The sequence below is a fragment of the Saccostrea cucullata genome, unplaced genomic scaffold, assembly GCF_032062105.1.
Source record: "Saccostrea cucullata isolate Sc308-1 unplaced genomic scaffold, CSIRO_AGI_Scuc_v1 ctg12298, whole genome shotgun sequence".
In the NCBI taxonomy this organism is placed as follows: domain Eukaryota; kingdom Metazoa; phylum Mollusca; class Bivalvia; order Ostreida; family Ostreidae; genus Saccostrea; species Saccostrea cuccullata.
The window spans coordinates 6933-18986 of NW_026921445.1; the positions used below are offsets into that span (position 1 = coordinate 6933).

The window sequence follows — 12054 nt, forward strand, 5'->3', positions numbered from 1 at the left end:
ATGTTGAATTCAGATCTTTACCTCCTAGAGTCAATGTTACATTACCAAGTTTCTCTCCACATCAAATCAACAGAGAAAAGCTCCATCAAATGTTTGGTTCTCTGTCAAAATTATCCATTACAACAGAAGAACATGGCTACATAATGAAGACACCAGAGACTGCATCCTGCCCCAAGTCAAATCACTGCTTGATGAACCAGAGCTCATCACCACCATAGAAATTGGATATGAATATGGGCTATACAGTGTTCCCTTCTCAGTGATGAAGAAACTGGACATGTGGGAATAACAAAATCATGAAACTTCATAATCTCCAGGGCAAACTACTGAAATCAGTCCAAACAAAGTCAGGGAACAGACCAAGTGACATAGCAGTGACAAGGAGTGGAGATCTAGTTTATACTGATCCTGATACAAGAACTGTAAACATAATGAAGAATGACCAAATGCAAGAACTGATCAAACTACAGGGGGGGAAACCTAGAAACATCTGTAGACCTCCTCTGGTGACCCCTGGTTTTTTGGACAGTGATTTTAAACAATCAAAAGTTGTCTGTTACTCTGGCTCCAAAGAAAACAAACCATTCAGTTTGATAGTAATAGGAAATCTTTTTATTCATTTTGGTGACAGAAAATACATCAGTGAGAACAGGAACCTGGATATCTTTTTGCTGACTTTAATGCCAGAGCAGTCGTGGTGGTTAATCAGGGAGGAAAAATCCGATTTAGATACACTGGTCAACCCTCTACTAACAAGAGATTTTTTCTGCATATGGCATAACAACAGACAGCCAGAGCCAATCCTACAGCAGACTATGCCAACAACTGTATCCACATCCTAGATCAGGACGGACAGTTCCTCCGTTACATTGAAAACTGTGATCTACAGGCTCCATGGGGTTTATGTGTAGACACCAGAGACAACCTCTTTGTGGCAAATGTACAGTGTTAAAGTGAAGAAAATCAAATACTTGTTAACAATGGGTTAAACGTAAACGGTTTGTAACTGAGATAATAACTGTGGCTGAGTGAAGTAGAATGATAAAGAAATTCAACTAGTTGTAAACTCACTGAAATGTGAAAAAGGTTTTATTTTGTTACAAAAAGAAAACTGAAATTCATAAATGTCTCAATTAACAGATAACAAGACTCAAAACTACATAATGTATAGCAGATGATGTTCAAAATCAAAAAACACCCAGAGAATAAATCACTCTAAAATTTGAGAGTGACATTATGGGTCCTGCTTCTTCGGGGGAAAGAGTCATATCAGGAGTTATACAAGTGTTCAGGTAATAAGAATAAGATGCGGTAGGGTTCATGCATTTATTATAATCTGATCGAATGATCAAATGAGCCCCAAAATTGTAAATATAAATACATGTAAATCTGCAAAACAAATAATTACAAGCATAAATAAACATACATCACATGAAATATAATGGTATGACAAAATGTTTAATATTACGCTTTCCCTCATGATAAATATGTTTTGTGATATTTTTGGATTTTTACTTTTTAAAAATACCAAAAACTGCACCGGTTCCTCATTTTGTTTTGAAATTATACAACTAGATAAACATCCGCACAAGCGCGGGAAATTGAATTTATATACATAGTTACCATTTGAAACAGAAAATTAAATAAAAGATCTGTAAATTGTAGATTTTACTGATAGACTACATACTTATAGATGGAAGAAAATTTTTTAAAATCCCGCATGAAGTAAATGTACGCCACCATCCCACTCACTTTTTGTGAAAACTTGAAAAATTAAATGTCTTTAATTGATGTTTATGTGAAACCTCATACAATGTTTCGGATATTGCACTTCAGATGTTCTTATTTCATTTTCATGAAGGATAAAAGCATCGAATAGACACAATTTACAAATAAATTGATTTTTGGGGGTTTTGGGGGGGAGGGGTAAAAATTACAATATCACAGGTACTTGGGTCTTGGTTATATATGTACCCTTATCGATAAGTAAAAAGGTTTTTTTTTTTTACATAAGCATAAGGTACATACATGTACATATTCATAAATCAAAACCCAATTTAGGTACATGTACCCGTGTAAAAATAAGGTTTGCCCCCCCCCCCCCTGCAGAGTAATTGATACAAAAGACTTTTTTAGAGAAAAAAACTGAATTGTCTTTATTACAGCACAAAACTTTGCAGCTTTAATTGTATTTGAACAATACCTTATTCGTAAGTTTTCTCTTTTCTTGTAAGCAAGTTAATTACAAAGTACAAATTGTACGTCGGATTCGTTGCCACAATGCTCTCAGTATGGAAGGAAAATACAAATTTTTTTACCGATAAACTCATAAGAAAATCATACACATGCTAAATATGTATTGTAGTATTTCGATACATTCATATATTTCCCATTCTTATAATAATTACTCTTATCTTTAAACTGTCACCAATTTTTAACATTCCTCGCTACCAGAATCAGATATTAGAATGTCATGTGACTATATTACACACATGACATTCAATAAATTTTTGCCATAATAAATATTATCTTTGGCAACAATATGTTTCTAAAAAATTTTCCCAATAAATTTAGCTCGTTTTTTCCCCAAAATATTGTTTTAATTGTACTGTGGTTTCATCAATTTTCGTTGTCATCAATTTTCGTTGATTGTGTAAAACATACATTTTCGAGGATACGTAATTTGTACAAAAGGGTTTTCCTATACAAATGTATGTCATATTTTGTAATTCAATGAACATTTGAATTCGTGGATCTGCTAAAACGAAATCCACGAAAATTGGTGCTCAACGAATATTGATGAAACCACAGTATTTTAATTTATCTAACATCATTTGTTGTAAAACTATTTAATCAAATAACTCGTTAGTTACATTATTTACAAATATTTCTTGATTAAAACAATGAAGCAAAAGGGACATGATGTTCTAGAGCTTTGCCAATATTGAGATCGGTGATTGACGAAAATAATTTCCACTTTTTGCTTTTTAAACGGTTAAAACATCTTATTTCTTTTAAATCATTTAAATCATGTTTTGATTGAATAATTAGTGATGAAATTTTTTGAAATAAATAAACGATTGTTGTTGACAGTTTCATTTAAATCTGCCAGTAGCTTAGAACCGCCAACCGGAAACGCCACCATACTCACGTTGATGCTATCTCATGGCGTTTTTAGAAAATTTAAATAGACTTTTAATTTTATGACATGTTGCATCCGAGTGAAATCTAAATAAGTTTACGGACATCATCTTGTATGTAATGTAGTATTAGAGGAGTAAGTAAGAACTCTTGTGACCCGTTTCAGTTTATTTGCAAAATTTATTAATTTATAATATAGAACTGCACTCTGAATAAAGGGCAATAACTCTTAATTTCAACTGAACAGATTCATAGGGCTTTACAGATAAAACATAAAAATAAAAGTTAAAAAAATAGATTTTGGTATTTAAGCTTCAAGTTGGTAAATCAAAAAAATTTGTCAAACATACTTTATAGCCAACAGCTTCATTAACCAGTTCAAAGTAATAAAAGATAAAAGATCTAAAATAAATAATACATGTTAACCAAAGACAATGTGTCAGGAGGCTTTTAAATGAATAAGATTTTATGTATATCAAATGGGAAACCAGCACCCAGTCATCAAAATAGTATAAAAGTTCAAGGTGCTGCATACACACTTAAATGTAGTTTTCAACATTCAGATTATTTAAAACCAATAAAATCTTTAATTAAACAAAATTATTAACTTATTCTAATCTTTATCTTTAAATAAACTTTATATTTACCTTAAATGTCATAATCAAAAGTATAGAAAATTTAAATTTAAAACATGAAATTAGTAAAAGAACTCTAACCTGCTCGATCAGGCCCAAAGGCTGGATAGAATGTGAGAAGCATGAATTGCATGAAATCTACCACCTGACAGACCGGTAAAGCTATACACAATGCCCCTACTGACCTAACCAATAGCAGGAAAGGGCAAGGCCTCATTTACCATAATAAGGCATCACATGACACTACCAGACGGAGCAAAACACTACACACAAGTCAAATCACAACACAAGCACATGGCCAGGTAAACATTGAAATCACATTAAGGGCCAATTTGTTTCTCAAAAACTGGGTTTATTTTAACCAGTTTTGTAAACCGTGCATTTGTTCCACAAACTAGTTTTAAACTAGTTTAAACCCAGAACCGGTTTTTCATTTGTTTTTGCTGTAACTGAAACCAGTTGTTAAACCAACCAAAAGCGGGAAGTATTCCAATATGGCGATGATGAAAGATTGTGACTATTCTAATAAAAGAAAAAGTTATGAATAATTGTTTTTTGGACACAAACAACTCTTTTGACTAAAATGCCACATTCTGATACTTAATTTTTTATTTATAAGGCTTCAGAGAATAGATAAATGCTGCATAAAAATAATGGTGTTTGTTTGATAATAATGAACAGAATATGTAAAATTTTCCTTTTCAAAAATACAAACTTCAATATGTATGGTAAATTTAGAACATACTGTAAAGACAGCTTAATATTAGAAATCTAACAGTAATTATTTATACCCAAGTGTTAATTTTTCCATGTGTTTAAATGTGGAAATTTTCATTTTGATTAATCTTTGAGGCATTAAAAATATATATACTGCACTTTAACAATAATAAGATAGTCAAAGAATATAAACATGATAAATACTTTATAATTTCTTAGATTTAAGCAAAAGGTTTAGATGTGTAATGTGGTTTAAATAATTTTTTCTGATCTTTTTGACGCCATCTTGTACATGTATAAACTGTTCATTTTTTTTACCGAGGTAAACCGGATTGGAATTTAAACCATTTTGAAGAACTAGTTTTAAACCTTAAACCAAAACCTGAACCAGTTTATGTGCAACAAATTCGCCCTAAATCATATAACCAAACATTTAATATTTTAACAAATTTTTTTAAATGTGACCTTACTACACAAGGCTTTCTGGGTAAGGCAAAAAAAACATTGCAGTACAGCCGAAATTGTGCTTCTACCTCTGTGTTTTTATCTCGCTCATATCCTCAGTTAAAGAAAACTTTCTGGGCACATGTAAAAAAAACATATTTAGAATGGAATAGTCTCTCCATGAAATGAAGCAATGCATTTTTGAAAATTAATACAACGCAGCATTGTTAAGGCTGAAATAAGGGGGCGGGGCCTAATTTATACGGGAAAAGTCTACTGTGGCATCATACAAAAATACACATGTAGTTTTTTCCTCATAATACCAGAAAATGATACAATTTGCAACTTTAAACTGTATTAGCATAATAAACAACAAATGAACCTATCAATGCATTACAAATAGTTGCGAATTAAATCCAGGTAGCATGTTATAAACAAATCACTGATCTGTTACTTACAGATTTTAGATAGTCTATTATACTAATGTAAAACCTTTGTTTTTTGCGATTATTTAATAATTATCGAGAGAATGTATTTAATTAAAAATATACTGTGCTTTTGTGTACAGGTTTGGCATATTTAATATCAAAGTGCCTTTTAATTAAATCGCCTTTTCGCAAGGACATACACTTAATAGATCTTAACCATTTTTTGAATACAAATAAAGAATATGTTCCTTTACCTAAAAAGTGCTGCTGCTTTCTTTAAATAGATAGCGTGACTTAATGGGCCATAGAATACTTGGTAAAGATCAAGCATATTTCGACATGAGCCCATTTACATGAAATTTTAACTAATACAAGAGGCCCAGGGGCCACAGCGCTACCTGAGCACATGGCTAGGAAAAAGCACATATAAGAGAACTAAAGTTTACGAGGGGGGGGGGTTAATTTAAACCCCCCCGGTGGTCATGATTTGAACAAACTAGAATCTGCAATACCTAGGATGATTCCATATAAATATCACTAATCATGGCTTTGAAGTACATGTACTTGAAAAGAAGATTTTTAAAGGTTTCCTTATATATTCCTAATAGTAAGTAAAATTTGGTCGGCCATTTTGGCCCCACCCTAGCCCCGGGGGGCATGATTTAAAAAAATTTGAATTAAGCTACCTGACGATAATTTCAAAAGAGTTTCATCTTTCCTGTCTCAATGGTTTTTGAGAAGAAGATTTTTAAAGATTTTTCCCTATATACCCCTATATAAAACTTTGGTCGTCCATTTTGGCCCCGCCTATCCCCGGGGGTCATGATTTGAACAAACTCGAATCTACACTACCTTAGGATGTTTCCACATGAGTTTCATCTTTCCTGACCTGGTGGTTCTTGAGAAGAATATCTTTTAAAATGCCATTATTTTTTTAATCAAAATTATCTCCCCTTGAAAAAGGGCGTGGCCCTTCATTTGAACAAACATAACCCCCTTTACCCAAAGGATACTTTGTAGCAAATTTGGTTAAAATTGGTCCAGTGGTTCTTGAGAAAAAGATGAAAACGTGAAAAGTTAACGACAACGACAAACAAGAAAAACAACAACGGACAAATTTTGATCAGAAAAGCCACTTGAGCCTTGGCTCAGGTGAGCTAAAAATGTTAAAATGGCATTACAATGTATCAGTCAGATGTTTTATTTGGTTGCACATTTGTTTCATTCATTAAAAAGTATATTGAGAAATTTTAATTTTTACTGCAAATTTCTGTAAGAAAATTGTGAACACCTCTTAGATTCATAAAGTATTATATTGGTGAATTGTCACTTTCTCTGAAAAACCCAGCGGGGGGATTTTTCCCTATTGGACAGTTCTAGTTTTCAGAATGACAGCCCCCTTCTTGTAAAAGTAATTGTCTAACAAAGGAGAAAGCTTCCACTCCAAATTTTTAAATATGGATTATAAATAAACACATAAATATAATAATAGCATAATTACACCTAAATTTTATAATCATATTGAATTGATTACTAGTAATTATCAGCATCTCTAAACCAAGGAAACTTCTCTATTCAGTAACCTTGAAAATCTGTTTAAAGTAAGTGCTTTTGCAATTTATTTTACTTTGTTTAATTCATTTGTTATTTTATACTTTATATAAAAAAGAGAAAGGTAGTTTTATAAAAATTACTCAGTGATGAGAGTCTAGAACTAACCAGAAAACCTAAAAAGTGAAATTATTTTTTCCGGTCATCAAAGTACGCCTTAATAATGGTAAGCTTAAAATAATTGCTCAATGCATGCTTTTTATTTTTGAAATGTTACAGTTAATGTTTCATTTGTTCAAATCATAAATTAAACTTATTTAATAAATTTATAAATTCTCATTGTCTTGAAAAGAAAAACATTGATCTGCCTCTGATCTTAGGAAGTACAATTAAAATGTGTCTGGTATTAGGAGGTCCGCCGTTAAAATTTTCTGTCAAACTGGTATTTTTTTTTCATTTGAATACCTTGAATAACTCTTAAACTAACTAAAACACTCGTAAAAGACATATCTTTGTAGATTAATTTTCATACGTGTCTAGAGCACATACCTCTAAAAATGCAACAGCCAAAATTGAACATAAAAAAGTGTGATATCATATTATATTTAGTTTTGCACAAAACCAAATCAAAGAACTATATGCTTTTAAACCAACATTTCCCCCCCAAAATCAAACTTTGATGGAGTAATATTTAATTAAGTCCTTAAACTGGGGAGTATATGCTGACTTCAAAGCACTGAATAATTTCATAAGTAATGACGTCATATGTACGTAATACGTCACAAATATGACGTAATTTCAGTTTTTTATGAATTTTGCAGAAAAATGTACATATTTCATCGATATTTTAAATAAAAGTCCCCGAGGCATGTGTGTTCAGGATAAATATTTTGATATAATGTGTAGAATGATAATATCAATGAAATATGTCAATATTGTTCCTGAACACACATGCGCTCTATAAATTTTAAAGCTTAAATTTTGTTTTCCATTTTGCCCTCTTTCTAAAAAATATAAAATCGGACAGTTTGTGACGTCATAAAAACAGAAATTGTGAATACACTGCTCTGGAACTATAATATTTTCTGTTAACTTATATTTCTCGTACAATTTATTGAATTAAATTTCAGGAAGTTTTCAAAATTTGATTTTGTGGGGGCAAACATATGCAATATACCGCATATAGTTCTTTTCGTTAAACCTCATGAAAATCAAACAATTTCATTTGCCAAGAGAATATTTGAAATATTTATTGGAAACATTAAAAAAATGATGTTGAATCTGTCGATTTTTCGGAAAAAAAAAAACTCAAAATAGATTTATTTTTTAGAATTCTAAAAAAATTTAAAATGTTGTCCATTTTTTTAACAAAAATGGCTTGTAAAAATTTTAAATCAGACTTTTTACTAATGTTTGAAGGGCATATTCGAAATTTTTATTGAATTACTGATAAATGATTTTTCCCGTTTATTTATTTATTGTATTTTCTAAAATTCAGCTATTCTAATGCATTTTTTCAAAAACTTAAATTTTATTTTACGTTTTAATTTCAAGAATAATTTTAACCCTTTTTTTTCAAATAATCAAATATATTATGCATTTTTTTTATATATGTAATGCATATATCTGATTAAAAAAGTCATTTATTTTCTAAAACTATTTATTTTCTGTCGTCAAATGTACAAAATACGGGTAAATCCAATAAGGGATGTAATTACTGTAATTAAATTATTATAAAAACATTAATTGTTATTTGCAAGTGGGAATAGGTGGAATTGAGATTTTTAAAAAGGGGAAAGGGGAAAAGACAGCCTTTAAAACTATTAAGAATTATACTTAAGTTAACAAAAACACATACTTTATTATCGTAAAAAAGTAAAATTAAAATAGATAAAAAGGGTTTTAAAAACAATCAATATGATTCAAGATTTGTTGAAAAAAATTTAAAAAAGCTTTATCCATGAAATCAATTAATAAATCGTGTCTAAGTATATCAAATGATATACTAGTAAATATAGATCCTATTGAAAGAGTGCAAAGTGCATGTGAATTACCATAAATAATGTATATAAAATGCTTTAATTATATACACATTAACAATATAATAAACAAATAAATAATTGCAAAATTATTTTCAATCATTCAAAAACTTTTTATTTCAATAAACAAGTAATGGTCAGAATTTTATATAGATGTGTAAGAATAAGACCGGATCCGTAAAAGTATGGACCTTCCTTAATTCTGTATAACTTTTATACTCGGTCATTTTAAAAAGATTACTCTATCATGTTTTAGGCAAATGTCCTTCTATTCCTTGCCCTGGTCATAATCGACTCAGCGTTTGGTTTTCGATGTGTAAAGGACGAGGACAAATGTGTTGGGAGCCTGGAAATCGACTACGCCTTTACAATGATTGACCCCTTGAACGGACCAGTCTACGCCAAAGACCGTTCTCTGTTTACCGTTGATGGTGACAAGGAAGTCCGACAGAATGTGTGAACACAGCAGACGGGTGGAACTTGAAAACAAAATTTACTGACCGCTAACGGTAAAATGCCAGGACCCAATATTGTCGTTTACCAGAATCAGAAAATTACTATTAAAGTCAAAAACAAGCTGATGAATGAGGCTAATTCCATATCCTCAGCATAATCACTCTGAATACTGCAGCCCCTTAATTGCTAAGTACTGGGATTTGTATTAAATAATAACACAAGTCTGGTGGAGATGCAGTTACAGATTTCTGATTAGGAAATAGGGCGGGAGGGCAGGGAAATCTTAGAATTGCCCGTTTATTGGAACTTTGAGAATGTTTAACCGTCTCGTATTATTCGGAAACGCATCTCTGCGCAGATTCGCCCCCTCTTCTTGAATGATAATTAGTGCTGCGCTTATCACGTGATTTCGCTGAGGGTATACGCTACACTGGCACGGTATTGACCAGTTTGGATGGCCTGCAATGGACGTTACACAGTGTCAAATCTTACCAGGACAACATTTTATATGCACATTCCAGCCTCGCTTCGCCGGGAACTTACTGGTACCATTCCCACGTCGGTATACAGAGAGAAATGGGGTTGTACGGGGCCTTTATAGTTCTCAGAAGAAACGATGACATTCCTCCAGAAAGACAATACATCATGCAATTACAGGAATGGAACCACTTGTACGACCCTGTCCTCAATTAAAGCTAATTTACAAGGCGCTGGTAATGATCAAAACTCTATCCTTATCAATGGAAAAGGAGAATTCAATGGCAATAATGCACCATTGGAAGAGTTTGTCGTGGACAAAACCAAATCCCATGTATTCCGAGTGATCCACGTGGGCTCCGCTGATACCTTGCTACTCTCCGCAACAGGGTTAAAACTGAAAGTTAAAGAAACTGACGGTTTTCCAGTCGAACAAAAAGTAGTAGACCAAATCATTATTCTTCCGGCTGAACGGTATGATTTCGAACTTGATCTGCAAACCGCTTGTCAAAACAATTATAAAATTATCGTGAAAATTCTGACTGGTTCTAACTTAAAAGAAAACCCAAATATAAAAGGGTTAGCCATTTTGAGAGTCACGGGAGTCAGCTCTGGTAACAGTTTGGAATCTTCTGGACATCTAAAAGATACGTCACATCTTTCGGGACGAAAGGAAGGACAACGGGAAATCGAGTCGCAGGATGCAAAATGCCGTGAAAATAGAAGAGAGAAAACCAAAACAGTGCTAAATTGTCCATTTCAGACCTATCCAAATTCTCCAGAAAAGACTTGCGTGCCAGTCTCTGAACTTAAAACTACATTTAAAGAACCAAATGAAAAGGTATTGAGAAGCTCTGATACGTTTTTTTTAAACTTTGCGTTCGTAGGTGGTCCCTCAATTAATGGACGCAAATTTATTCCGCCAACAACAGCAGCTTTGTTAGAACCGGAAGCCGTGGATAGAAAATGTGAAGGATGTGGCGATGAGAATTCGTGCTCCTGCACTCACACCATAGAGTTGTCCTATAACAAGGAAATAATTATGATATTCCTCAATCTGGAAGGGGGAAAAGAACCATCCAATCCATATGCATGGTCACACATATGAGGTTTTGAAGATGGCCTTTCCGAAAGTAGAAAAAGATTCGACCGGAACAGATACTCTAATACCAAATGAAGATATCCAGTGTAGCAAAACTCTGCCGAATGATGAAAGCAATTGCAATAATGCTCAATGGAAGAATGAAACATGGAATAACTACAAACTTATACCAGGTATTAACCTAAAACAACCCAGTCCGAAAGGACACCTTGTTGGTTCCGATGGGTGGGTATGCTGTGATCCGAATCATCGCCGACAACCCCGGGGTTTGGTTTATGCACTGGCCACGTCGACAGTCACATGATGAATGGAATGGCGCTAATGTTGTATGAAGCCATAGACCACATACCCGAACTCCCTAACCTCCCCACCTGCCGCAGTTTCGACAACGAAGGCGACGGAATGGACGGGGAATCGAAGTCACGACACGATTGGCGCCATAAAAGTGAACTCTGAAAAAATTTAATGTTTTGTTTGTATTTTCTTTTACGCTATGCACATACTTATTCCTCTACACCAAAAGGCTCACCGTTACTACTGTCTGCCATGACAGATGTATCTCTTTGATTCATCTTTCTTTCTTTGGAACCACGTTGCTTTAATAACGAATTCACTTAGTTGTGTTACTATTTTTTTTTCCTTTTGCGCTTAGCTCTAGTAGTATGACATACTCTACACCATAAACTTACTAACAAACTAACTAACGCTTTCCATATACGTATATTACTCAAGCTGCGAGTCACTGACAAGCCCACCATACCAATCGGAGGAATCCGGAAACAAATAATTATAAACATCAAAATCCTTGTTCGCTGCCTTTATGAATTATTAAGGTATCTTGAAATTTGAAAGTGTTTCTTTGAAAATTTCTTTTCCTTGGAATCTGAAAAAAAAAAATCATAAAAGTCATACATTTAGCGTGGAACCTGAAACAAACATAAAACGCAATTTATGGGGGGGGGGGGGGCAGATTTGGACGTTTGGACATTCTTTCTTTTAAATAGTTGTATGAAGAACAGTACTTTTGATAGACTTTTAAAATACCGATGCTTCAAACAACGATG

At 32.9% G+C, this 12054-nt stretch overlaps 1 pseudogene; it reads left to right on the forward strand.

The window, feature by feature from the left end:
• The first annotated feature begins 296 nt into the window (after positions 1–296).
• On the forward strand, positions 297–11733 carry LOC134259988 (uncharacterized; annotated as a pseudogene).
• Positions 11734–12054: the final 321 nt, after the last annotated feature.